Consider the following 24666-nt stretch of genomic DNA (forward strand, 5'->3'; position numbering starts at 1 on the left):
AGCCCCCAAACCACAGTGCTTTCGCAACTTTTCTAAATCTCAGTTTTGAGGGCACCTCACAGGGAAAGAGCTTTAATTGAAGTGTCTTCCCCCCTCTTCCATACTTACCTTGGATCCAGCTTGAGCAGTTGGTGTCACACCTCCCATGGTGGGACCCAGAAGCCCTGTTAAAACCACAAGCAGAGAGAATTCAGCTCTGGCTATCGTCATTCCCTATTGCTTTCCAGCTCCAGGGATTCACTATTCTTTCAAATCATGATATAGAGGACGATCTAAGCGCCCACTGTGGGTGAAGATACATTGCTAAGTTTAAAAAAATCTGTAAGGCTGCCGAAAATGTTCTGTTTCTTGATCCGAGTACTTGCTACATGGATAAACCCAGTTTGTGAAAATTCAGCAAACTGTACACTCATGAAATATGCACTTTTCTATATGTCTATTACATATAGTTAAAAAAATAAAGCTGTAGTCTTATACTGAGTTAAAAAAATAAAGCTGTAGTCTTATACTGAGTTAAAAAAATAAAGCTGTAGTCTTATACTGAATTATGTAACTTAGCTGCTGAAACTTGTCTCCTCTCTGCCATCTTCCTCTCGTTCCCACTCCCCCTTTCATTTCCAAATCAACAAACAGTTCTCTAGTGAGAAAATGGTAAGGTAATTATTCCAACAACTGCATATAGAATTGTTTGTTAGACCAAAGACTCAGAGTAGGAGTTCACCCCGGTGAGGGAAATGGTCTGTTTCCTTGTTGAATCCTTTTCATGTCTTGGTTTCAGTAATCTTAAATGTTTAGCACATTTTTCTATTATGTTAACACATTGTGTACTGAATAGGCAGACTCAAAGCATCTTGAATGTGCTTTAAAATTTTTGCTGAAGTAACCTCACAAGACTCCCACATTCTTTAGTTCTGCCTGTATTGAGAATCAGCAGTTACTTTTAAGTTTTAATAAGTTTCACATGTTTTGTACTGAAACTGTGTTTGGTTAATTCCAACCTTTAATTAGTAGCCTCTGGATTGGTGTATACCAGACACGGGGATGTTATTAGTGTGAACTGAAAGCTATGTGTGTTACTCCATAGCAGATCAAAACAAACCTTGTATGCTCTGACAGCATTAAACCCCACTGAGACCTGACCAGGATATGGTTTTCAGTTGTAAAAGAAAATTGTAATTCACAAGTCCTTGCCAGATGTCGTACCCCAATACCTCAACTTCATTACATCTACCCAGAGTAGGTGGTCATATGAGGTTCAGCCAAAGGGACTTAGTTTGGTATTTTAATCATGTAAAAATTAGATTTATTCAAAATATTTAAAGTGGGCATATTGGTGCATCTTGGGATTTTTTGAGCTTTTTAATTTTTAAAAAACATTTAGTAAGTACATTCTTAGGGATGTAAATCATACTTTTTAATTTAGGAGGGAGTTTTGAAATCCTCATATATAACAGAAGTTCTATCTTTTGGCAATGTTAAATAAAGAAGAAAATTTTCATCTACAAAATGTAAAAAGAGGCTAAGGTAAAATAATGGGAAATAACTCTTTTAAGGAGTAAACAAATGAATTCTAAAATTTTCTTATCTCAAACCCAGGCTACACTGTGGATGTCACCAAGTGAAAAATTACAAAACAAACAAACAAACAAAAAAATTACTAGGTTGACCGAGAGAAAAAGAGCCAATAAGTATTTTTAAAAACTAGTTTGATTGGCAGTGGCCTCTGAAGTGTTGAAAGGTATTTGATAAACTTCAAATACTGATGCACATGGTGAACTCCCGGACTTCTAGGCAATTTGCACACTCTTCCCTGATCAGTGTGTTATATGACTTTAGCAAAATACACATTTTGTAACTTACATTTCTCATATCCTTTTTTAAACTGTTAGATTTGTGAATGTTTTCTTTGGTTAGACAGTTGGTCTTATTCTAATACTTATTTCAATATAATTTCAGTATAAGCTCACAGTAATATATAATGCAGATGGTAGGGCATAGTAGTAGCTTTCATCTTACAGGCAAATCATATTTTATCTGGCTATAACTATAAAAAGTTATTCTTGAGGGAATGTTGTAGCAAGATTTTTTTTTTTCAATGAGAGTTTACTGTAGTAAAGGTCACTGTTAAATTCCAATGATTTAAAATGTAAATTATTGTATTATTTTTTTCCCTATAAAGGGGTAGCTACAGAAAGCAACCCCAAGGTATTCTAGTTATATACATAATTTGACACTAGGTTCCCTATTGACTAATTTGAAAGATACCATTATGTTTCTTTGCTTTTAGAAGCCCCTGATTGCCCATCATTGACGAAAGAGCAACATTTTTGAATGTGGTAGAAGGAAGTTCTTTTAAAGAAACTCCCCTCTCTCTTTTTACACATCTTGAACTTGTGAGGAACCAAATAATCACATTTTTGAGAAAGAGTGTTTTCTTTCATCAACGCGAGGAGCAAAAGATTTTCTTTCTTTCCCTTTCTTTCTTTCTTTCCCTTTCTTTCTTTCCCTTTCTTTCTTTCTTTCTTTCTTTCTTTCTTTCTTTCTTTCTTTTTTTTTTTTAAGCTGGCTTTTAGGATCTCCAGTGCTAATTTGTGTGTGTGAACTAAGCAATAAAACCACACAGGCAAACCTGAACTAGGCTCTGAGGTTGGAGAATAAATTTGAACCTTCTTTGGAATTTTTCCTTTTGACTTGTTTTCCTTTCCAGATACAAACCACAGAAGTGGAATTTGTTGCTCTTCATGCTGTGTATAAATTGTTGTTGGCACCGACTTTTTGAATGATATTATCCTCTAAGCATCCTTCAGAGGGCTAAATTTTTGCTCTTTCCTCTCCATTTTAAATGTAAAAATTTCAACTTCAAGAACTAACAAGATCCAAAGGTCTCCTGGTTCATCTGTTCAGAGTTTTCATTAACAATTCATTTTAGAAAAATTTCCCCTTTTTCAGATTAACACAGGTAGATAATGAGTTACTCCTTTTTTGTTGATGTTGTTTTTTGCCTACAATGAAAAAGATTTAAAATCATTATCTATAATTTAAAGAAATCTCCGGTCTTCGAAAGGTTATTAGGTAGACTAAGAAAAGTACATCTTATAATCAGTAAAATCTTAACGTTTCATGAAAACTGATAAATATTTGATCCTTTTGGACTTTATTATTAGGCTTGTTAACAGTTACAATTGCTACTAAGTTTTTGTAAAAAAATTAAAATTGACGTGTTTTAATTCAAATGATCATTTTAGCAGCATAAAGAGATATAGTAATATCTCCTTATTTGTTGAGTGTATGTGCATATATGTTTGTGTAGAGCAAACTTTCCATCACTTCTCTTTCTACCTATTATGGCAGAGCAATTATAGAAGAGGATTTGAAACCAGAAGGCCTGCTTTCCAGTCTTCATTCTGCCTTTTGCTGGTTGGATGACTTTAGGTAAGTCCCTTAATTTCTTTGAGCCTCAATGTACTCAGCTCTAAAAAAGAGGAATTAATAACATCTACCTCAAGGATTGTTGTTAGAGAGGACAAATTCTAACATATGTAAAAACATTTTGTAAACTGTAAGGTGATATATAACCACGTTCGTTACCAACCAGGGATGAGTATCTGCTATAAGTAGCTCTCCAATTAGCATGTTTATTACCTAAGACAATGGGGAGATAGTGGTTAAGAGACAAGTCTTTGGAATTAGACATTCCTGCGTTCAAAACTTGGCTCTGTGTGTTGTTAGCTCTAATAAACTTTGACAAATTTTCTTGATCCCTCGGACTCAGATTTCTCACCTATAAAAAAGGGGATAATAAACTTACCCCAAGGGGTTACCAAGAGGATTAGATTTGGTAATATTTCCATTGAACACTTAGTATAGTGCCTGGCACTTGTAATTGCTCAGTACGTAGTAATATAATTGTACGATTTTGTCTTTGCCCATGGTAGTCACTGTAAGTTCTCCTTGAGTAATTATAATCATTACTTTATAAAAAAAAGTGACATGTCAAGGATTTATAGCTGATAGTATCTATACAAATGAAATAACTCAGTAAACATTTGCTGAGTGAATATATATAACCTTAACCAATATGGAATTTTTAAAATGTACTTTGCATTATCTAGCAAACGCTTAGCCTTTTAAAAATATTTTTGTAAGACAGCTATCAATCAAGGCATAGCTACATAAGTTTCCAATGATTATTTCACCACAAAACTTCAAACAAAGATACTTATAACTGTTCTCTGTTCAAGGACTTTAGCCTAAGATAGGTCTTTAGTCACAACATAATTATCTTTATACAGTGCACTCCCTTGCTAATAACGTCAGATCCCTACACTTGCTATACGGACTTTTCCTAGTGCTCAAGAAATTCAGAATTATAGTCGTCCAACAATTTTGGAGACTAACGAAAAACGTTTTTCACCAAAAAGAACATTTTGACAGTTTCATAATTTTTTCATAAAATAAAACAAGTATCTTGATTTTCTGTGAAATAAATCAAACCAAAAACAGAAAGTCCACAGATTATTCTCCAATTTTATTGCACTCCTCAATTTGAACTTTTATTGGTCTAAGATGTAACAGTAGCTGACGGCATATAATAAGTGCTATGTTAGTGTTTATAAAATAAATCTTTGGTACTATGAGGAGGGGTAATGGAAGGTTTGGCTACTTTTTTTGGATTGATTTCTTATTTTATTGCATTGTGGTCCATGAAAATTATTTGTATAATATCATTGTTCCAGAATTTGTTGAGGCATCCTTTGGGGTCAAAATACTGAACATTCTCTGTATGAAGGTTAGAGTTTTAGGTTAGGCTTGTTACTTGTCATAACCTTTTTAGTTGTATTAACCCACTGATAATTTTATTAGTCCAAAAGAAATGTGTTAGTATCTCCTACTATAATTGGGTGTTTGTCAATTTCTCCCTGTAGTTTTATTGGTTTTTGCATAATACATTCTGAGGCTACGCTGTTAGGATCTTATAAATTCACTAACGGGGAAAAAAAAAGAAGAAATAACAGTAGCTGAAAGAGTGGAATCACACAACCAATTGTGGGCATAAAAGTCAACAAACGGGGCTTCCCTGGTGGCGCAGTGGTTGAGAGTCCACCTGCCAGTGCAGGGGACACGGGTTCAAGCCCTGGTCTGGGAGGATCCCACATGCCACGGAACAACTAGGCCCGTGAGCCACAATTACTGAGCCTGCGCGTCTGGAGCCTGTGCTCCGCAACAAGAGAGGCCGCGATAGTGAGAGGCCCGCGCACGGCGATGAAGAGTGGCCCCCACTCGCCGCAACTAGAGAAAGCCCTCGCACAGAAACGAAGACCCAACACAGCCAAAAAAAAAAAAAAAAAAAAAAAAGTCAACAAACAGTGAAAATAGCCAAATGATAAACAACAGAGAAAGAGTTATTGAAAGCACGGCTAATACACTTATGAAGCAACCAGCCTCTGGAATTTAGACTACAAATGGTTGTTTGAAGAAGCTCTTTTTCTGAGACTGACAAAAACGAGGACGCGACTTATTGCTGTTTATCTGGTCTTCCCACTGGTGTTGCTCAGGTCTTCTATCACATGCTTGAGAATTTAGGAGCAGACGCTACCATTATTTGACAGAAAAAGAAGGGGAGACGGGAGAGCAGTTAGGGGTGTCTGGGAGACTGCGGGCTGGGGGCCTGGGGGAGAAGATGCTGGCAGCAGATGTCGTGAGCTGAAGCGGTCTGGTGTCTGACTCAGCTCTCCGTGCAAAGCCCCCTACAAACACTAACCCACTTCTCAACCTTCTCAGGAGGTTTCCTCTTGATCGGTAGACGCCCGGGAGACTCCCAAATCATGCCATTTCAGCTTTGAGCTTGCTTCGCCTTTTGCCTGGAAAAGTCCTCATCCTCCTCTTGGGGACCTTCTGTTCTTTCAGAGCCGCTCAAACATCACTTCCTCCATAAAGCCTCCCCTCCCCCGGGCACGCCCCCACGCACCCCACGTGGTAGTGTGGCTGATCTACAGGCACGGGTCGTGTATTGTATATCGTCAACCATTATCCAGCTCCCTGTGCTGTGATCAGTGGTTTACTCACCTCTCTCCCACTGTACTCTCAAGTCTGGCTCGTGTTGGATTCCTTAACGTTCAACCCACAGCATAGCGCCTGGCAGATAGAAGGCCCCAATGTAATCTAAAATAGTGGCATATAAATGTAAATGAAGCCATTTTTATTTGCATTTTAATTATATAATGGCTTTATAAGAGAGCTCAAGTACAATGAATAACCCTGTAGGAAATTCTAAACCTGAACATTGATTGGGAGATTAAAAAATTAATTTTCAAATGTAAAGGAATGACTTAGAGTGGCATTATTAGGTGCTTCTTGACAAAAAAAGTTTTCTGAGGATTCAAAAAGTTAGAGAAATATGGGGTTCAGCAAAATTAAAAATAACATATCTTTAAACTCCAGGTTTTACCAGAGCCTAGTTTATTGTGTTTTGTTTCCTTACCTAAATTTTAAATTCCTTAGAGAGTATTTTTATTTCTATTTTCCAACAAGTAGGCACTCTGCTTGACATGTAGTTAATGCTCAGTAAATGCCTAATTGACATTACACACACACACACACACACACACACACACACACACACTCTTCACCACCACACACAAATACCCCCCATCCTGAAACCCAGGGGGAAGCCTGGCACTATTTTTGGTTAAGAAACATATAAGAAGTTATCAGCTTTTAATTGAATTAACAAATATATAGTTAATTCATGAATAAGAGAATGTGTCTTAGTCAGTGAATGATTGAGAGTCCCCCCAAATTCCTGGCAGCCCAGTGACTCCAATTAAAGAAAAAAACTTCAAGGGTGTTTTCCCAATATGGAACTTAGGCTTGTTTTTATTTTGTATTTGTGAAATCCTATAGCTGCTACTGTAACCCAAAAGCTGGTGTGATGTGAATGTGCCTCTAGCTGCAGGAATGATTTCAGCTGTGAGGACTTCTCCAGACAACCTGTTTTCTCTATTTGTCTGAGGAAGAGATAGAGAGCAAATACAAGAATTTCTCCCTTGTAGGACTGACTTCCTCTGAGGCCCCAGAGAAGCCATTTGAACACTCTTCCTTAGTTCCTCCAGCTGTAAAATGGAACTAATAATGACTAATAATGTATTTCACAAGGTAAGTGTGAAGATTAAGTGGTCAGTGTTTCAAGGTGGTAGACTCTGAGTACTGAAATATTTCTATAATGTGAAACTCTGTTGGACCTATTTTTTTTTCCTGGCTGAGCATTATTGTTTTCTATTAGATTGGGTTTTCAAATCTCCTAAGTTCATTTAAATACTCAATTCAAGTGACATGCAAGCAAGGTGATTTATTTCTATGTTAAGAATTCCATTTTGTGGCAAAGACGTTTCTAGAAACAATAACACTTAGCATCAAGACAAACAATGTGAATTCCTATCCCAGCTACATTGCAATGTGGGCAGGTCCCCACATTTCTTTGCTCCTCTGTTTCCTTTTAGGTCCTAACTCAAAGTATCTGGTGCCTGACTACGGGAGTGTGAGAAGTAAAGAGGTAACATATGGTGAAATGCTTTAAGCTCTGTGGTGAGGATGCCAGAGAATATTATTCTACAGATGTGAAAACTGAGTCCCACAGAAGCAAACAGGCTTGCCTTAAATCATGTGACAAGTGAGCATCAGGAACTACACTCGATGCCCTGGATTACAACCGGTTATTTTGGCCTTATCGCTTCCTAAGGAATCCAGTTCCTACAGGGGTCGAGTTTTCTCTTGGAGGAACTGCCCTTCCCGCTTTGATGGAAGTCCGCTTTCTTTCACCTGTTGAGCTAGCTTTTGCCTTGCTCTAAAAATGGAGCTGTCTTTCTTTGCCTGCAGGACAGAAGAGGAAGCTGCTAGAGCTTCTTGCAAGGAAGAGAGCCTGGTTACAGTGTCCAGCTGAAGACTTATTACTGGCTGCCGAGAACCCCATTATATGGCTTGTAGAAATCAAATAAAGTCTTGAGAGGAGGCCAGAAAGGTAAAGAAATGCTGTTAAATCTTGAGACCTTTATGATGCAGCATAAGGGGAAAATATAGGGTGTAAATTGAGTTGTAATTCCAACCAAGTCAATGCAGTCAGTTGTGATGGCCAAACAACAGATACATAAAGGCTTAAGGACCCCAAATGTTACAGACTCTGGCTGCCACCCAAACACCCTTGCAGCTGAAACAAAAGAGTCTTGTATTCTTGCAGAGACAAAGCCTTAAAGACAAAGCAGCAGACCCTCTTGACTAAAAGGGTTTGCATTGGATATATTGCTAGTAATCTTAAACCTGCTAGGCAGAGACTGGGCAGGGTTGGAAGCAAGCAGCTTTTGTAGAATGACGGGTTTTGTGTAATGCCTCACATCTTCGTGGTACCCAATGACCTCGTTATTATGCCTGTGAGTACTGGTTGATGTAGCACAATAGTATATGGACACAGGACTCCCTGGATGGGGAGTTTCTTTTCTAGAAACTGGCATGATTTCTTCAACTCCTTCCTGCTGGTCCCACCTCTTTGGGTCTGGGCTAAAAGGAGGAAAGAAAAGCAAAAAATAATAGCTGGCATTTTTGATTGCTTATTATACCCCAGGCCTGTGGTGAGTATACAGTATCTCATTTGACTAACACAATATATCTGTGAAGTTTATGGTCTACATTTTTTAAGAAGAGAAAACAGGGGCTTAGATAGGTGAGACAGTGCAGGTGTTAAGAGCTTGTGGTCCCCTACTTCTGAGCTACCTGACGTTGGGCAAGTGACTTAATTGCTGTCTCATCTATAAAGTGGTGTGAAAATAGTACTTACTACCGTTATGATGATTAACTAAACTAATAGACACAAAACATTGAGAAGAGTACCCAGCACATAGTAGGTACTCTGTAAATGTTACTTTTTTTTTTTTTCGGCCTCACCACGCAGTTTGCAGGGTCTTAGTTCCAAAACCAGGAATCAAACCTGGGCCCCAGCAGTGAAAACGCCTAGTCCTAACCACTGGACCATCAGGGAATAACCTTATTTTTATTACTGCCCAGGGTTTTAAGCACAACTAGGAACAGCTGTGATAGCAGAACGGCGCCTAGAACTCAGGTCTCTCTGAAGCCTGAAGTGGCTTTTCCCTTAACCATCTCACTCTATTGCCGATATAAGAAGAGAGGATGTGGCCAGGAAAGGCAGAAGCGATGTTCTGGAGCAGTTTCTAGCTGTTTAGCAATAGTGAAGCATCAGAAAGACAATGACTTCCACGCTCCGCCCTCAGCCACTCTCACCACCACCACCTGTATTTATTTTATTTTTATTATTTCCAATTGCTCCCACTGACAGCCAAAAATAAGAGTAGCACAACATTATTTACTTTGTGCTGTCTCAATTTTGTCTGCTAGCAGTGTGTCCCCCTACTGATTCTTGCCTTTCCTTTGCATCCAATGTTTCTTGCAAACAAGAGAAAGGAGAGATGGTTTTTCTGGCGTTCCTTATGAACTTAGAACAAATAGCTTCGGGGGGGAAAATCACCAATTCTATTCAGTGTTTTAAAGGCACAGGCATTTAGATGTTGAAAGGGGACTGTCTAATGTGATTTCCTTCACACAACCCTTTGGACTTGGCTTCAGTTTGGATGAAACACACAGGAAAGCTCTCATCATCGGCTTGGACACATACTGCTTTCCTCACAGCCCTGCATGTTGTCTGCACAGGGAAAGGAGAATGTATTGTGTCCTCTTATGCTTGCAGCTACCAGCCGTGCTCTGGTGGCAGCAAGGTCCTAGGCTCTCTGCAGGTCACAGTTAGATTTCAAGTAGGATTTGAAGAGCCTGAATCTGTAACAGAGTGAATTGTAAAACTCAAGCTACCAGTTTAGAGGAATAAAGCAGTTATTAGGTTTTTAATTTTAATAATGATGTTAAGTTTTTAAAAACTTAGGACCGAAAGAAAGTACTCACACGGCTGTATTCATGGGGTTTGCAAGTTTTAACCCGGGACATCTGAATTGATTTGGTCCTGCTGGCAGGCTTCTCTGATGTCTGGTAGGAGGTGGGAAACAGCGCCATGGAAGTCCCTGCTGTTAAAATGGTGCAGGCAGGTAGGGCCCTGCCTAGCAGCGTGGGGACATCTTCTCTGGGGCCTGCAGCATCACAGCGTTCTCCTGCAAGTGGCCACTGCTTTGCCTCAGACTCCATAGGTTAGAGACCCAGAAAAGACCTCCCACTTGTTGGATGGGAAACTAGGACTTAAAGGTTTGAGTTACTGAAGGGATTGATGCGACAGTGGAGTCCAGGAACTTGGCCTTTGCCAGTGAGCACAGAGGGCACTAGAAGAATCTACAGCACAGTCTCTGGAGACGTTTAAACCCCATTTCCCACCCCCCCACCCCGCATATAGCAAATGTTCTCTGGCACATACCCAGGGGCTGTGTTATATTTTCACTTCAGAAGAAACTAGCCTATCTCCAGTGGCCACAGGGAGACCACGTCAGAGTATTTCAGCAGCTCTCTCTCGGGGGCAGGCTTCCCTCTGTCCTTGAATGGGTCTGTTCATCAGCAAATGAACAGCATGTGCTATTCAACATCTGGAAACACTGAGTCCACACTCCTGCCCAATGGGGAAATCCTTCTACACGCCTGACACTGAATATGCCCTGGGACAGGGCAGGCACTACTTTCAGGGTTTGATGGAATAAATCATCTTTACACTGGGTCAAAGGCTTCTTAAACAGAAAATGATAGAAATGTAAGATTGACCAGCTAATATTCTGGACGAATATCTGATTTGTCATTATGTTGGAGCTGGCTTCCCTTTCTGATGGTTTTGTTAGCTCCTGCATGTGGAGCTGGTGTCTGTGTGGAATGATTATGAGAATTTTCCTATTTTGTAATAAGCTTGATCAAAGAGTTTTGTTTGTTTGAGGGAAGTTGAAACTAATACCTAAATTAAACAAGAGTGTCATCTATGCATTTTTCTTATGCTTAGTGTTTTCACTGCCAGTCTTGCTGGGGAGGGGGGAAAGCTATGATTGGTGGGTACTAGGAAAGCAGCTCCTTCCCCTCTTTTTTCTTCTAGAAGTATGAAAAGTCACTTTACATGGTGAAAAGTGGGTAAGTTCACAGAAGCCTGTTCCCTGCTGGATGATCAAGACTTGTCTCAGATAAAATTGCTTTCTAGAAAACGTTTTGCTTCATATTAAAGACCTACATACGGACACACGCTTGGGCTCATTGGCTTCCTACCTCCCTAGATCTTTTAAGCACTCATCTCTGAGGTAGATGTTGGTGATTCCCATACTGAAAGAAAATGTTTTAAAATTGTTTTTCTTATCAATGGGTGATACATCATTCGCCCATTTAGCCATGAACACAATGCTGCTAGTCAAAGTTCTTCTTTGTTCCAAATTTTCTATGTTAACGTGGTCTGCGTAGTAAAATCCTTGCCGGTGAAGGGAGAGCCAGATTTGTGGCATGGCCCATAACACACATACGTTACTGAGACCACACACAGATCAAAAAGATAAAGGCACGCATTGCTTTTGAGCAGTGACCCGTGTGCCAGAAATGAGGTTTCACCTACAAGAGACCAGAAGAATGTAAGAGTTTGGGTTCAGGGTATCAAGAGTTTCCTTTTCTGTTCTAGTCTTTTTTTTAAAAGGACAGTAGGACAACATTTTTTAACCCTTTTGATTGTCCTAGTCTCGCTATTTTTATGTGGTTTAATTGCCAAGTGTCTAAAGCTTAATGTGCTGTGCTATGTAAATATTTTATAGATTTAACACTGGTTAACTGTCATATTTTGATGCCAGCAAAGTTTTAGGGGATAAAATGGTACCTGACCAACGTCAAATGACTTTATAGCTGCAAGAAATGCGGTGTATGGAGAAGCTCTGTATGTGAGGAGGAAAAAGGAAAATAAAAGTGGATTTGAAAGGTTAAAAAAAAAAAAAAAAAACAACACTGTGTTGTTTTTTTTTTTTTGTGGCCCAAGGAAAGTAAAAGTTTATTTCAAAACAGTAACTTCCGTGTAATTGGAGCACTGCCCAAAATTCAATACTGATACAAATATACATACTTTGACCTCCTAAGAAATTTATATCACGTGAATTTTCTGAATTCCTTTTAAAGGCAGAAGTTTTAAACCATAGAAAACAATCAGAAACAATATAACAACATGTGTAAAATAAGCCACAGTTCAAAGTTAAGCTGAATAACCAAACCATGAAAATTACCTCCAACTAATATTTGCTATTATTTAGAACACTGCACATATTTTCAAAAGAAAAAGAAATAAAGAACATCTCCCTCCCACCAGTAACCTTTGCGAGGAGAGGAGTAGCCTGATGCAGGGCTAAGATCTGTGGCTCTGGAGCCAGACTACTTGGCCTCATTTCTGAGTAATCCACTGTTTAACTATGGGCCTCAGTTTCCTGTAAAACAGGAATAATCACTGTACCTACCTCATGAGATTGTTGTGAGAATTAACCAAGATAATACAAGTAGAATGCTCAGCATGGTACCTAAACCTGAGGAAGGTGTCAACTGTTTGCTATGAGTACAGTAAAAATCTTGCCTTGATGCCATCAATATGCTCCAAAAATTAAATTGCATAAAATATGGGGTCAATTTACTCCAACATTAATAAATAATATACTTTCAGTTGATCTGTGCTGTTTCAAAAAGCACCAAGAAGACTAGATGGTACAACTATCACTAGACTGTAAAGGTCCATGAAAAGGTCACCTCTTGAATGCATCCTCTTCCAGAAAATTAAAGCTTTACTCATCTGCCCACCTCCCAGCCCCTTATAGGGTTGGGGTGTAGCATAGGTATAATGTGTCCGGACTGGTGTAACAGTAACAGGGGAGGGGAAACATTATGGAAGGCGTTACTTGTTATTACGGTGGATATCTCAGACCTGCTTTTAACCTTTCTAATAGGTGACTTTTGACCTGGATGCACATTAGAATCACCCAAGGAGCTTTAAAGACATTGGGCCCAGCAAAATGTAGTCACCCGGACTTGGGTTCAGATTCTGTCTCCACCATCTTTAGATATATAACATTTGACAGGCTATTAACCTCTTTCTTTTCTCATCTGTGAGATGGGGCTGGTTAAAGGGTTAAAGATAATGTGTTTAAAACTCTGAGCATGAATCTTGGCGTGTGGTAGTTTATCAGTAAATACAATTTGTTAATAACCTATTTTCTCTAAAGAGCTCAGCCTGAAGTGTCCTCCACCTCCACTAAGCTAAATTATAGAAACTTTGCCGTGAAAATGGTTAAGAACTGGTTAAGAGGGCCTCTTATTTTACAAATGAGAAAACGAAAACACAAAAAATTGCTCCAGGTTACACAGCTAATAATAGGCTAGAACTTGAACCCAGGTCTCCTAACTCTTTGTTCATGGTTTTACTTCCTGTTCCACAGTTTTCAATCACATGATCTCTGAGGCCCCGAATTCTGGCCCTAGACCCCAGTTTCAGCTTCACGTTTTGACAGTCCCTTCCTGCGTTTGGCTTTATGGTGCATCAACACCAAATTGTTACTTCCTGAAACTTGTGCTTGTTGTTTCTCACCTGTTTTCCTTGGCTTATGCGATCATTCTTGCCTGAAATGCTCTCCTTGTCTTTATTTTCTACCAACTACACTATCTCCTGCTTCTGCTGTTGATTAGCTACTACAGCAATTGCCATACCACCGTAAACATTTAGAAATCAGACAAAATGTCAGCTATTGGACAACAAGACTTTATTCTTGTGAATGAGAAAGCAAACAAGGTGAGCCCTATGATTGCCAGAGCTTACTGCTTGGAGGCAGTTTCCAAGCCACTTCTCAGGATGGGGGAATGAAAGCAGAGCCCAGTGATCTCACTGAGTTGAGGAGGCAGACATCAAAATCTGGGAAGACCAAGGAGGCAAAAATCTGCAAGTCATACCGCCAGAAAGGAGGGCACTAAATGCAAAGGAGACTCTGGAGAGCTGCAAAGCTTACTCAAAGTGTTTGGCTGAATATTATCTGCACATGCATGTGAAGAAACTACCAAGACTAGGGAAAGAATGCACTGAGCTGAACCATACCTGGAGCTCACACAGAATTGGGAAGAGTTTCTGTCTCCACTAGCTCATGTGAAGAAACTTCAAAATCCACAGGGCCTTGGGTGGAATTCTCAGAAGTGTCAAGCCTTAGTAGTGGGGTTATATTAGTCCTAGAATAAAAGCTGCTGTGGGCCCACCATAAAAAGCTTGAAAGCTAGTCTCTCATGGATCAAACTGAGCTGCTATAAAATCCAATATTCTTTAAAGGAAGACAATAAAATCCAGCATCCAACAAAATAAAATTCACAATATGTGAAATTCAAAAAGTAATGACTAGACATATACCAAGAAGCATGAAAATATTGTTTATAACAAGAGAAAAATTAATCAATAGAAACAAGTTGAGGAAGGACAAAGATAAAGGAATTAGTAGATAAGGACCTTGAGAATACTGTACAAAGCTTATTCTTATGCTGAAGGATGTAAAAAAGAAAACATAAACATGATAAAAGGAGAATGAAAGATATCAAAATGACCCAAATGTAACCTGTAGAGATGAAAATATTTGAAATTAAAAAGACTGGTTAGGATTAGCAGCATATTATATGATACAGAAGAAAAGATCACCAAACCTGAAGACATAGTAACAGAAACTATCCAAAATGAAGCACAGTTTAAAAAAAGACCAAAAACAGAACCAAAAACAAGTACACACACAACAGAGCCTCAGTGAACTCTGGGACCATATCAAGCCATGCAATATATGTGTGATTGGAGTCCTAGAAATGTGGTGTTGGGGAAACAGAAAGACTATTTGAAGAAGTAATGGCTAAAAATTACCCAAATTTTATGAAAAATATAAACCCACAGATCCAAGAACCTCAACAAACTCCAAACAGAAGGAACATAAAGAAAGTCACACCCAGGCACATCATAATTAAATTTCTGAAACCAATGCCAAAGAGAAAATCTAAATAGCAACTAGCAGGTAAAAAAGATACCTGCTATAGAGGAACAAAAATAATAATCATAGCAGACTTCTCGTCATAAGCCATGCAGGCCTAAAGGCAATAGACTGTTATCTTTTAAGTGCTGAAAGAAAAAATTCCCAACCTAGAACTCTATACCCAGCGAAGATATCTTTTAAAAATGAAGGCAAAATAAAAACCTTTTCAGGGCAATAAAAGGTAAGAGATTTCACTGTAAGAAATGCTTTTTAAAAAAAATAAATTTATTTATTTTATTTATTCATTTTTGGCTGTGTTGGGTCCTTGTTGTTGTGCGTGGGCTTTCTCTAGTTGTGGAGAGCAGGGGCTACTCTTCGTTGCGGTGCACGGGCTCCTCATTGCAGTGGCTTCTCTTGTTGCAGAGCATGGGCTCTAGGCATGCGGGCTTCGGCAGTTGTGGCACGTGAGCTCAGTAGCTGTGGCTCACGGGCTCTAGAGTGCAGGCTCAGTAGTAGTGGCACACAGACTTAGTTGCTCCACAGCATGTGGGATCTTCCTGTACCAGGGCTCGAACCCATGTCCCCTGCATTGGCAGGCAGATTCTTAACCACTGAGCCAACAGGGAAGCCCAAGAAATGCCAAAATAAGTCCTTTCAGCAGAAGGAAAATAATATCAGATGGGAATTTGGATCTATAGAAAGAGGTAAAGAGCAATCCAAATGATAAATATGTGGGTAAATATAAAAAAACATGTTTTTTTTTCTCATTTTCATCTCTTTCACACCTATCCATCCTTCTAGGGAGAAACCCTATACTTCTTTAGCAACTCTCCTTAGGTCAAACTCAACACCCTATATGAGCCAGATTGATTAGGTAAATGAGGGAAGCCTGTGAATGATGACAGGAAATAGTGGGGACAGTGATAAACTCAAGAACGTATGCCTCATCTAAAAGGAACATCTGTTACTCAGCTTTGGCTGATTTTTGTTGGGAGGAAATTGAGCACAACTCTTCCTTTATTTTAATGTAGTCAACTAATCAAACTCAACCAAAACTGAAAAGCCCTGTCTCTATATATTATACTCATGGGCTATATTTAGCCTCTGGACCACCAGGATACGACTAGTATGTTAGCTATTCTTCACATGTACTCTCATAGTACTCGGTGGGTATCTCTGTTACACTTACTAAAATGTATTATAATGTTTTGTTGATATATATATGTCTTCCCAACTAGATTAGAACTGTTCGTGGGAAAGAGCCATGTCTTATTTGTTTTATATTCCAAGTGATTAGCACACAGCCTGGTACAGGAAGCACTTCAGAAATGCTTATTAAAGTGGAGATCATTTCGATGTATTTTTTTCACAAATAAGCTCATACTATCTGCATCTCAGAGAACTGAGGAAAGTTTAGGAGTTAAGCACTTGACTAAAAGTTTGGTGCAGTACTCTGGGAATGCATCAAAATAATTTGGTTTACTTTCTTTCATTCAGTTGATAATTCTATGCTATCCTTATTGTGGAAATGTTCTGTGACAACCACAAATATGAGGATTAAAGCAATCTGGCATTTCGGTAGCTGCAGTCTTACTTCAATGCCTTTATTTTTGGACTAAAAAACAGAAACCACAAAGCTTGTCCCTCACCTTCTCCAGGAAATACCTCTCCTAAAGTAATTTCACAGAGGTGCATTTGTTACTGGGCTAGTTTCTATCTAAGCATGAATGGAGGTATGGGTGGGAATCTCTCATTTTATTCCACCCCAGGTTTTCTTTTTAGCCCACCTCCTCTACCCACCCACCCAGCCTCCCTACACATACACATTTCACCTCATCCTGCACATCTTGGTCTCACCATTAAAAAACCAAGTTGACAATGAGCGTCATTTTTTGGAAGTTGTCCCAATACTCAGAGCAGTAAAAATAAAATATTGATGGTAGTCAATGCCTCAAGTCCTTATTATGTGCCAGGTAGATGACATCATGTCGTTTAATGCTCACAATAATCTCTGTTTCACAGATAAGAAGACTGAAGCCCAAGGTTTCACAGCTCATATGTTCTGATATTGGATTTTGTGTCCTTACTTGCTCCTCAAAGCATCATCACCTTCATGTCTGTTAGAAAGGTAGCATCTTGGGTCTCACTCAAGACCCACTGAATCAGCACCTGCATTTTAGTATGATCCCAGGTGACTCGTATGTACGGTAAAGTTTGAGAAACACTGGTCTACGTGGCACCACTTCCTGCTGGGTACACACTTCCTGACAGTGTCCATGATCTCTGTGGCTGAAAGCTCCAACATACTTCTTGGTGTGCCCAACTTTCTCTTCAGGAGTGATTTGAGCAGCAAGATTGTTGCTTGTAGAATCCCATTGTGTTGATATGAATACTCACCCCAAGAACTCTCCTTTCCTCCCATCCATCATCATGTTTCATTTTCCACTTTTGGACTTAGCTCAAAGATGTGAACAAGGAGGGCCAGGAGGTTTGCAGAGAAGTGGGTGGGCCACTGGGCTTGCTTGTGGCACTGATGCCGTAAACAGTATATGGCCTCAACTTCTGAGTGACTCTGGAGGGCCACCTAACTAATAATTTCTCCCAGTGGCTGCTTCTGTCCCTGTGAAGCTCATAGGGAAGTGCTATGCATGGGAGGGCAGGGGAACCCTCACAGGAAACACCCCTCAAACAAGAAATTGGCAGAACTAGAGGTATAGAAGCGGTTATGGGTACAAAGGTACATGGATGCTAGTAACTTTATTAAAGCTTATTTTTACATCAGTACCACTCACAAGCAAACGTCTAACCATTACATACACATGTTATTGGGTCCAAAACAGCGTGGAACTGACTTATTGTAAAAGTGGGCTCTCAAAATACTATGTGAGGGCTTCCCTGGTGGCGCAGTGGTTGAGAATCTGCCTGCTAATGCAGGAGACACGGGTTCGAGCCCTGGTCTGGGAGGATCCCACATGCCGCGGAGCGGCTGGGCCCGTGAGCCACGGCTGCTGAGCCTGCGCTTCTGGAGCCTGTGCCCCGCGACGGGAGGGGCCGCGATAGTGAAAGGCCCGCGCACCGCGATGAAGAGCGGTCCCCGCACCGCGATGAAGAGTGGCCCCCACTTGCCGCAACTGGAGAAAGCCCTCGCACGAACCAAAGACCCAGCACAGCCAAAAATAAATAAATAAATAAATAAATAAATAAATAAATAAATAAATAAAAAAATACTATGTGAATCAAAGTTGTTGGGTGGTCAATGAAAAATGGTTTTTCCAGTTAAGGTGTTTCATACACATTTGCTTTGATATGGCACTGGTGACAAAGGATGCTTTTTATGACATTCTTCTAAGCACCATTATGATGTTAATAAATAAATAATTAATGTTCTTCTTTTCAAGAGCTAGGGTGTCTCCAAGCTTTTTTTTTCCCCCCAAGCTTTTTGTTTGCCAGTTCTGTCTTAGGAAGCCTTTTGTCTTCATCACCAGCCATCTGTAGGGGTCTGAGTTAAGCAGAAGGGGCTGCTGTGGAGTGATGGGAGGAATTCTTTCCTCCTGAGATGTGGTTGAGGCAGAATGCTGGGACAGGGGCCAAGTTTCTTGCCAACAGTGTAGAGCATGAAACCGTAGGATACTCACTGATGTTGTTGTAACTTTGTTTTCCACATTAAGTGAACATAAACACTTCATAGAAATAATGTCATTTTGTACAGACAGCATGGCATAGCCAACCAGAGCCCTGTCTCTGGACACTTATCCACCTGGGTAGCAAAGGGACATTTTCACAGGGTTCTTGCATTAGCAAGACTAGGAAGTTATGGGAGTATCTTTACCATAGAATCGAAGTGCTCCAAGGAGGCGCTGTAAGATCATTTTATGTATTCTCTTCAAAGATAGGCAAACATCCAAATTTTTACAGAGATGAGAGGCAGTGAGGTATAATGAAAAAAAGCTAGGCTGTAGGCTGATCCAAATATTGGAATGAATTGTAGTCATATTATTTACTAACATGACTTTGAGGGAGTTGTTCAAGCTCTCTGATTTTTAATTTTCTTATATTCAAAAATGAGGAAATAGGTGCTTTTGTACTTTTGATTGTAAGACAGTGAAACAATGGATTTAATGGGTGAGGCATGCTGTTTCCATATAAGTTTTGCTTTTTAGACACAATATTTTAATGATTTAAATTCTAGCATCTCACCTATGTTCTTTAATTTTGTTTCTCTTCGCAGCTGAACAAGTAGTAAGCCTGTTTAAGTGGGAATCTGGTGAGGTTAGAGATTTACCATTTTTAACATGCTGAGTAACTTTTCGTCCTCTTCTGGATTGTATTAAGTTTGTGATACTCCTATTACTTACTAGTATCTATCTTTTATTTTTCGATTTTTCACCCTTTTAATAGAAAATAATGATAAATTGGAATAAAATATTCAAATAACTGCACGAATATTGAACTTTGTTTGGATTGCTCTATTCACAGACGTTACTTATTGGGGTGGTTGGTAGTTGGTAGCTGTTGCGACAAAGAACTTCCAAACCTCAGCGGCTTGGTTTATTTTTTTCTCACATAGAGTCCAATGGAGCTGATCTTGCTTGAGCAGTTCTTCTCCAAGATGGGACCCAGGGTTCCTGACATCTTCCCTGGGTGGCTCTGTCACCCATTAGGGCCTCCTTGGGAGGCCTGTGCTGAATCTGTTCTATTCAGCTAGCTGGTGTGCAAAGAGAAAGAATGAGGAGAATCTCATGGGTCTTTCTAAGGGCCTGTAAGTAGGTATATAATATCTGCTCATATTCCATTGGCCATAAATTGTCAGAAAATCCCATCTAGATGCAAGAGGAGTGAGAGATGTTGTTTTCCTCTTTGTTTTCCAAGAGAGAAACAAAATGGTTTTGGTGAACCCATCACAGTGTCTCTGCCTGACAGCACTGCTGACCACACTGAATTATAGCTCCAGGCAGCCAGCAGGTGATCTCTCAAAATGTTTGTTCATCAACTGATGTACAAAACGGTGGTTTGGTTGTATAGTAGGCAGTTTATAGCCGTCCACGCATGGTATATGACAGCTGAATGTATGAACGTTGTAGAATTATCTGTATGTCTATCTCTCAGAGTTACATCTACTTCTGAGTTGTTGCAAAGAGTCAGGGAGAGAGTTAAGTGACAGTGCCTGACACCGAGTTAGCACTGACCAGTGGTTCTCATGGTGCAGCACCCAGATCAGCATCATTGGCATCACCTTGGAACTTGGCAGAAATAAATGATTGAGTTTCACCCCAGACCTACTGAATCAGAAACTCTGGGGGTGGGGCCGACATTCTGTGTTTTTACAAATCCTTCCAGGTGATTCTAATGCAATGAAGTTTGAGAACTACCACCTGAGACATCGGTAGGAAGGGAAATATTCTTTTCGAAGAAAATAGATTCTTTCACAATCTCCTTTAGTAAACTTTTCTAGTGATGAATGGGTTCCAGCTACTCTGAAATTTCTTATAGGTTGCCAAACTTGATCCCTCTACATTTCATCATATTCATTTTGAATTGTCCTCAGAGAAAGAGTAAAACATCTGATCATCACTCTTCCTGTACTTCTCCATCAATGTCAAGACCATTTGGCCAGCTGTAAGTCTTTTCTTCTTTAGGTTCACTTAAAACTTTTATGACTCAAAAATGTATTATGACTCAAAGTGTATTAACTGCTATTTTCTTGTGGCTTTTTGGGTGTGAAATATGGAGCATTATAATAATTTCATACCTGAGAAAATTTCCATTGACTTTTATTTCCCATTCAAAAATGGATGTTCATTTCTTCAAAGCTCTTTATCAAATAAGACTGTATAGCATATGAGAACACATCAGGAAAACAAAGATTTCTTTAGAAAATTCAGAATGTTAATTTATTGCAATGGGCTACTGTTATCTGAAAATTGTCAGCCATACCAGCATAACGATATTTTCTATCAAGAACATATGAGTGATACTTGCTATTATGATCATTATTTATATCAGAACATTTTAAGAAGAAGTAAATCCTGATGAGTTCAATAACTTGAAAGGTATTTGACTTGAGTGAAAAATAGTTAGGTCACACAATAAACCACAATTATTTAACCAGATCGAAGGTTAGTAGTTTTTCTTCTGGACTGGTGGTGAGATCTCCCCTTTCTGCATCTGGTGGAGAGAAAAGGAAGAGATAATGACTTCCTAGGTGAATTTATAGAAGGCACTTTTAAAAAGAATAGAAAAGAAATACAATCACACACAGAAGATGGCTTGGGACACTGGCTTGGGAATAGGGCAGATCCTTTGGAAATACCTTCCCAAGATTTTCACCTTATCCTTTTGTTTAATTTTGTCTGCATCTGAAAACTTACTATCTTCTGGGAATGAATCCGATCTGTCCTGGGCCTTCCTTCTGATGTGCCCCTAGGATTCAGATCCTCAGGAATGAGGAGCCACCTCATAATGTGGACACTTAAGGGAACAGAGACCATGTTTTCTCTGGTATGATTAGAACTTGGGAGCACTGATTTGCCTAATTTCAGAAGTGTGGTGACCCGGAGACATGGGGGCCATGTTTTCCTGCTTCCTTACCAATCCACTTACCAGTTTCCCGTCCAATTCTCTTCTTTTGCTTAGTAGCTTTTTGGATATTTTCATTTATTCATGTTAAAAATACCTTTTCAGATGAATTACTCATTTACACATTCAAATTAGAATTTTCATTTGCCAGTTTTATCACAGCTGGCATAATTAACAATGTCAAGTTTTTAAACTATATTGTGACAACATTTAAACTTGTTATGCTTTTGCTTGTGGATGTAATTAAGACAGTGTGTTTGGTATCAGTTTATTCTTAAAAAGCAAAGTAAAAGCAGATGAGGTGTATTTATAGACTCATCAACCAATGAATGGATGAAAGATAAAAAGAAATTAATGGGGAAATGTCAGCCAGAATGGAGGAGGGACCCACTGCGAAGTTCATTTCCAGACCAACTATTTGGAATTTATTCCAAAGACAGCTGTCTCTTGAATTACAGTAGGGGGAAAAAAATGACATTGTAAGACTATCAGGCCTCAAGTTAAGAAGCAGGCACAGAGTAACACACTTCAAATAAACTTCTGCAGTCAGGATGGGGGCCCAGGCACAATACATTCAGTCAGAGCCCCACCTGGAGTTATGCCCTCCTACAAAGATTGGGGCTTAGGAAAATCTGGGAAAGAAGGAAAATCTCTAGGAAGCGTAGGAGCTTTGGAACTTGGTCCTGGCCACTTGAAAGCTGTTTTGATTTGGAGCCAAGGACCCCGCTGTGGGGGAGGGGAAGTAGAGGAAAGGGCAGAAGACAAAACTGTAGCATGAAACTCCAACCCAGGGAATTCAGTTTTCAGAACAGGCAAAGAAGAAAAACGAATTGGAAAGCTTAAGGGACCTAGATTCATTTCTCTGTGCTTTCTTGCGAGCCTGCGCAGTACACTTCCTTGACTGTGACATGAAACCCAAAAGTTGTCAGAGATTCTTGGGCACGTGTCTTACGTTGGGCACGTGTCTAACGTTAGACACAGGTGAGGCAGAGCAAATCTGCATCGTCTTGAGTACATATAAAGGGGCGGCCTGGTGGGAGGAGGTATGGTCGTTTTGGGCATCCTAGTTTTAACCTTCAGTATTTCAGAAACTAGGAGAAATGACTTGGGTCCGATGGAAGTTCTGTGGTCTGAAAGCTCAGCTGCGGGCGGGGTGGGAGGCGGGAGCGGCAGCAGGAATGGTTTCACCAATTTTCTTCGCAGAAGAGTCTAAAGGAATCTCTATTAATGACTTAGAAGAAATTTCTCTGGATTTTCATGGGTGAACGGCCAAGAACAGTTCTTCCAAAATTCAGATTGAAAATCCCTTTTCTAGACAATTAAAACATGTTAGTGAAAGGTGACTTAATTCAGAAAAAAAGGGGTTCATGGAGGAACGCTTCTTTTGTTTGCTGTGGATGCTCCTCCAGATCCTAATGTACCCGTGTTTCCCATCCGTAGTTTTGTTTCTTCGTATTTCCCTACAGTCTTTTCCTCCTTCTTCCACCTCAGTGAATTTTCTTGACATAATTTATTGATGTGTGTGAACACGGGCTCTTGGTTTCACTCTTTAAAGAGAGAGAAGATTATGACACTGTCTCTACATAGAAAATAAAGAAGGGAGGGAGGGAGGAAGGGAAGGAAGGAAGGAAGGAAGGAAGGAAGGAAGGGAGGGAGGGAGGGAGGGAGGGAAGGAAAAGAATCAAGGCGTAACAAATCCAGTTGTTTTCATCATCTAATCAAACCATCCTATTTCGGAACAATCTCCTCAGCTGTGGCACATCTGGAAAGACTGAGGAAATGAGTTCACAGAGTTTCGAGCTTTGTTTTTGTTGAGTTGATTTTTCTGTCATATAGATAAGGCCTGTGTACATACATATTTTAAATATATATATATACATATATATATGTGAAAGCTGTACATTTAATTCACAAGGCAGTTACCTGACTATCCAGATCACTTTGTAGTTTAAAACAATGTTTCTCAAACTACCTGTGACAAAGGTCCAGTGTGAGAATTTCCAATCAGTCATGACTGATATTTTTGTAAAATATAACAAAAATGAATTACAAGAAAAATTAAATTTAAAAAAAACCCTCAAATCATGCACAATGCAAGCCTCTAATGTTAGATTTAGCAGGCAAAAAAATTACCTGTGAAATTACTCTAAAAGTATCTAAATGCTTCCTCTCAGTTTCTGTGCTTCACTTGTTGTATGGTGACAGTCAGCTCAGGGGCAGGCACTGTCCATCGAGTAGCACCAGTTTAGATGGTCTCTGTGCTGAGGTAGGAAAGGAAAAGGATAATAGTTTAGATTGTTAAACTTCAGAGCCATTAACGTACTCTTGAAATACAGACAGGGAGATCAATTTGGGTACTTTTCAAATAATTTGGTCTCGTATAATTATGTATTCTTTTCTTTTGAAAGAAAATATTTAATTGCCTGAGCACTGTTGATTTATAAAAATCACTGAAGTGTTTGTTTAAGTAAAATAAACTATATACATGGAGTATCTCTGGTATCATATGGGTCCTGTTTGTACTCAGACACTGGAAGAATGAATCTATTTTAACACTGAAATTGTTTTAAGAATGAAACAGGGCTTCCCTGGTGGCGCAGTGGTTGAGAATCTGCCTGCTAATGCAGGGGACACGGGTTCGAGCCCTGGTCTGGGAAGATCCCACATGCCACGGAGCAGCTGGGCCCGTGAGCCACAACTACTGAGCCTGCGCGTCTGGAGCCTGTGCCCCGCAACGGGAGGGGCCGTGATAGTGAAAGGCCCGCGCACCGCGATGAAGAGCGGTCCCCGCACCGCGATGAAGAGTGGCCCCCACTTGCCGCAACTAGAGAAAGCCCTGGCACGAACCGAAGACCCAACACAGCCATAAATAAAAAATAAATAAAGTAGCTATTAAAAAAATATATATATAAAAAAAAGAATGAAACAGTTTCTAAAATGTAAATAAGGGCATGGTATTCTGAAATGCATATACAGCTGACATGATATACACATTCATGTATGCCATGTTTTTTTTTTTCAGTTGATCTTTCTTTACCCAAATATAATGAATTAATGTGGACCATTGCCTAATCCAGTGTTGACTGAAGTAGTATTAATTCACATA

This window comes from Balaenoptera acutorostrata, chromosome 11 (genome assembly GCF_949987535.1).
Source record: "Balaenoptera acutorostrata chromosome 11, mBalAcu1.1, whole genome shotgun sequence".
NCBI classification, from domain to species: domain Eukaryota; kingdom Metazoa; phylum Chordata; class Mammalia; order Artiodactyla; family Balaenopteridae; genus Balaenoptera; species Balaenoptera acutorostrata.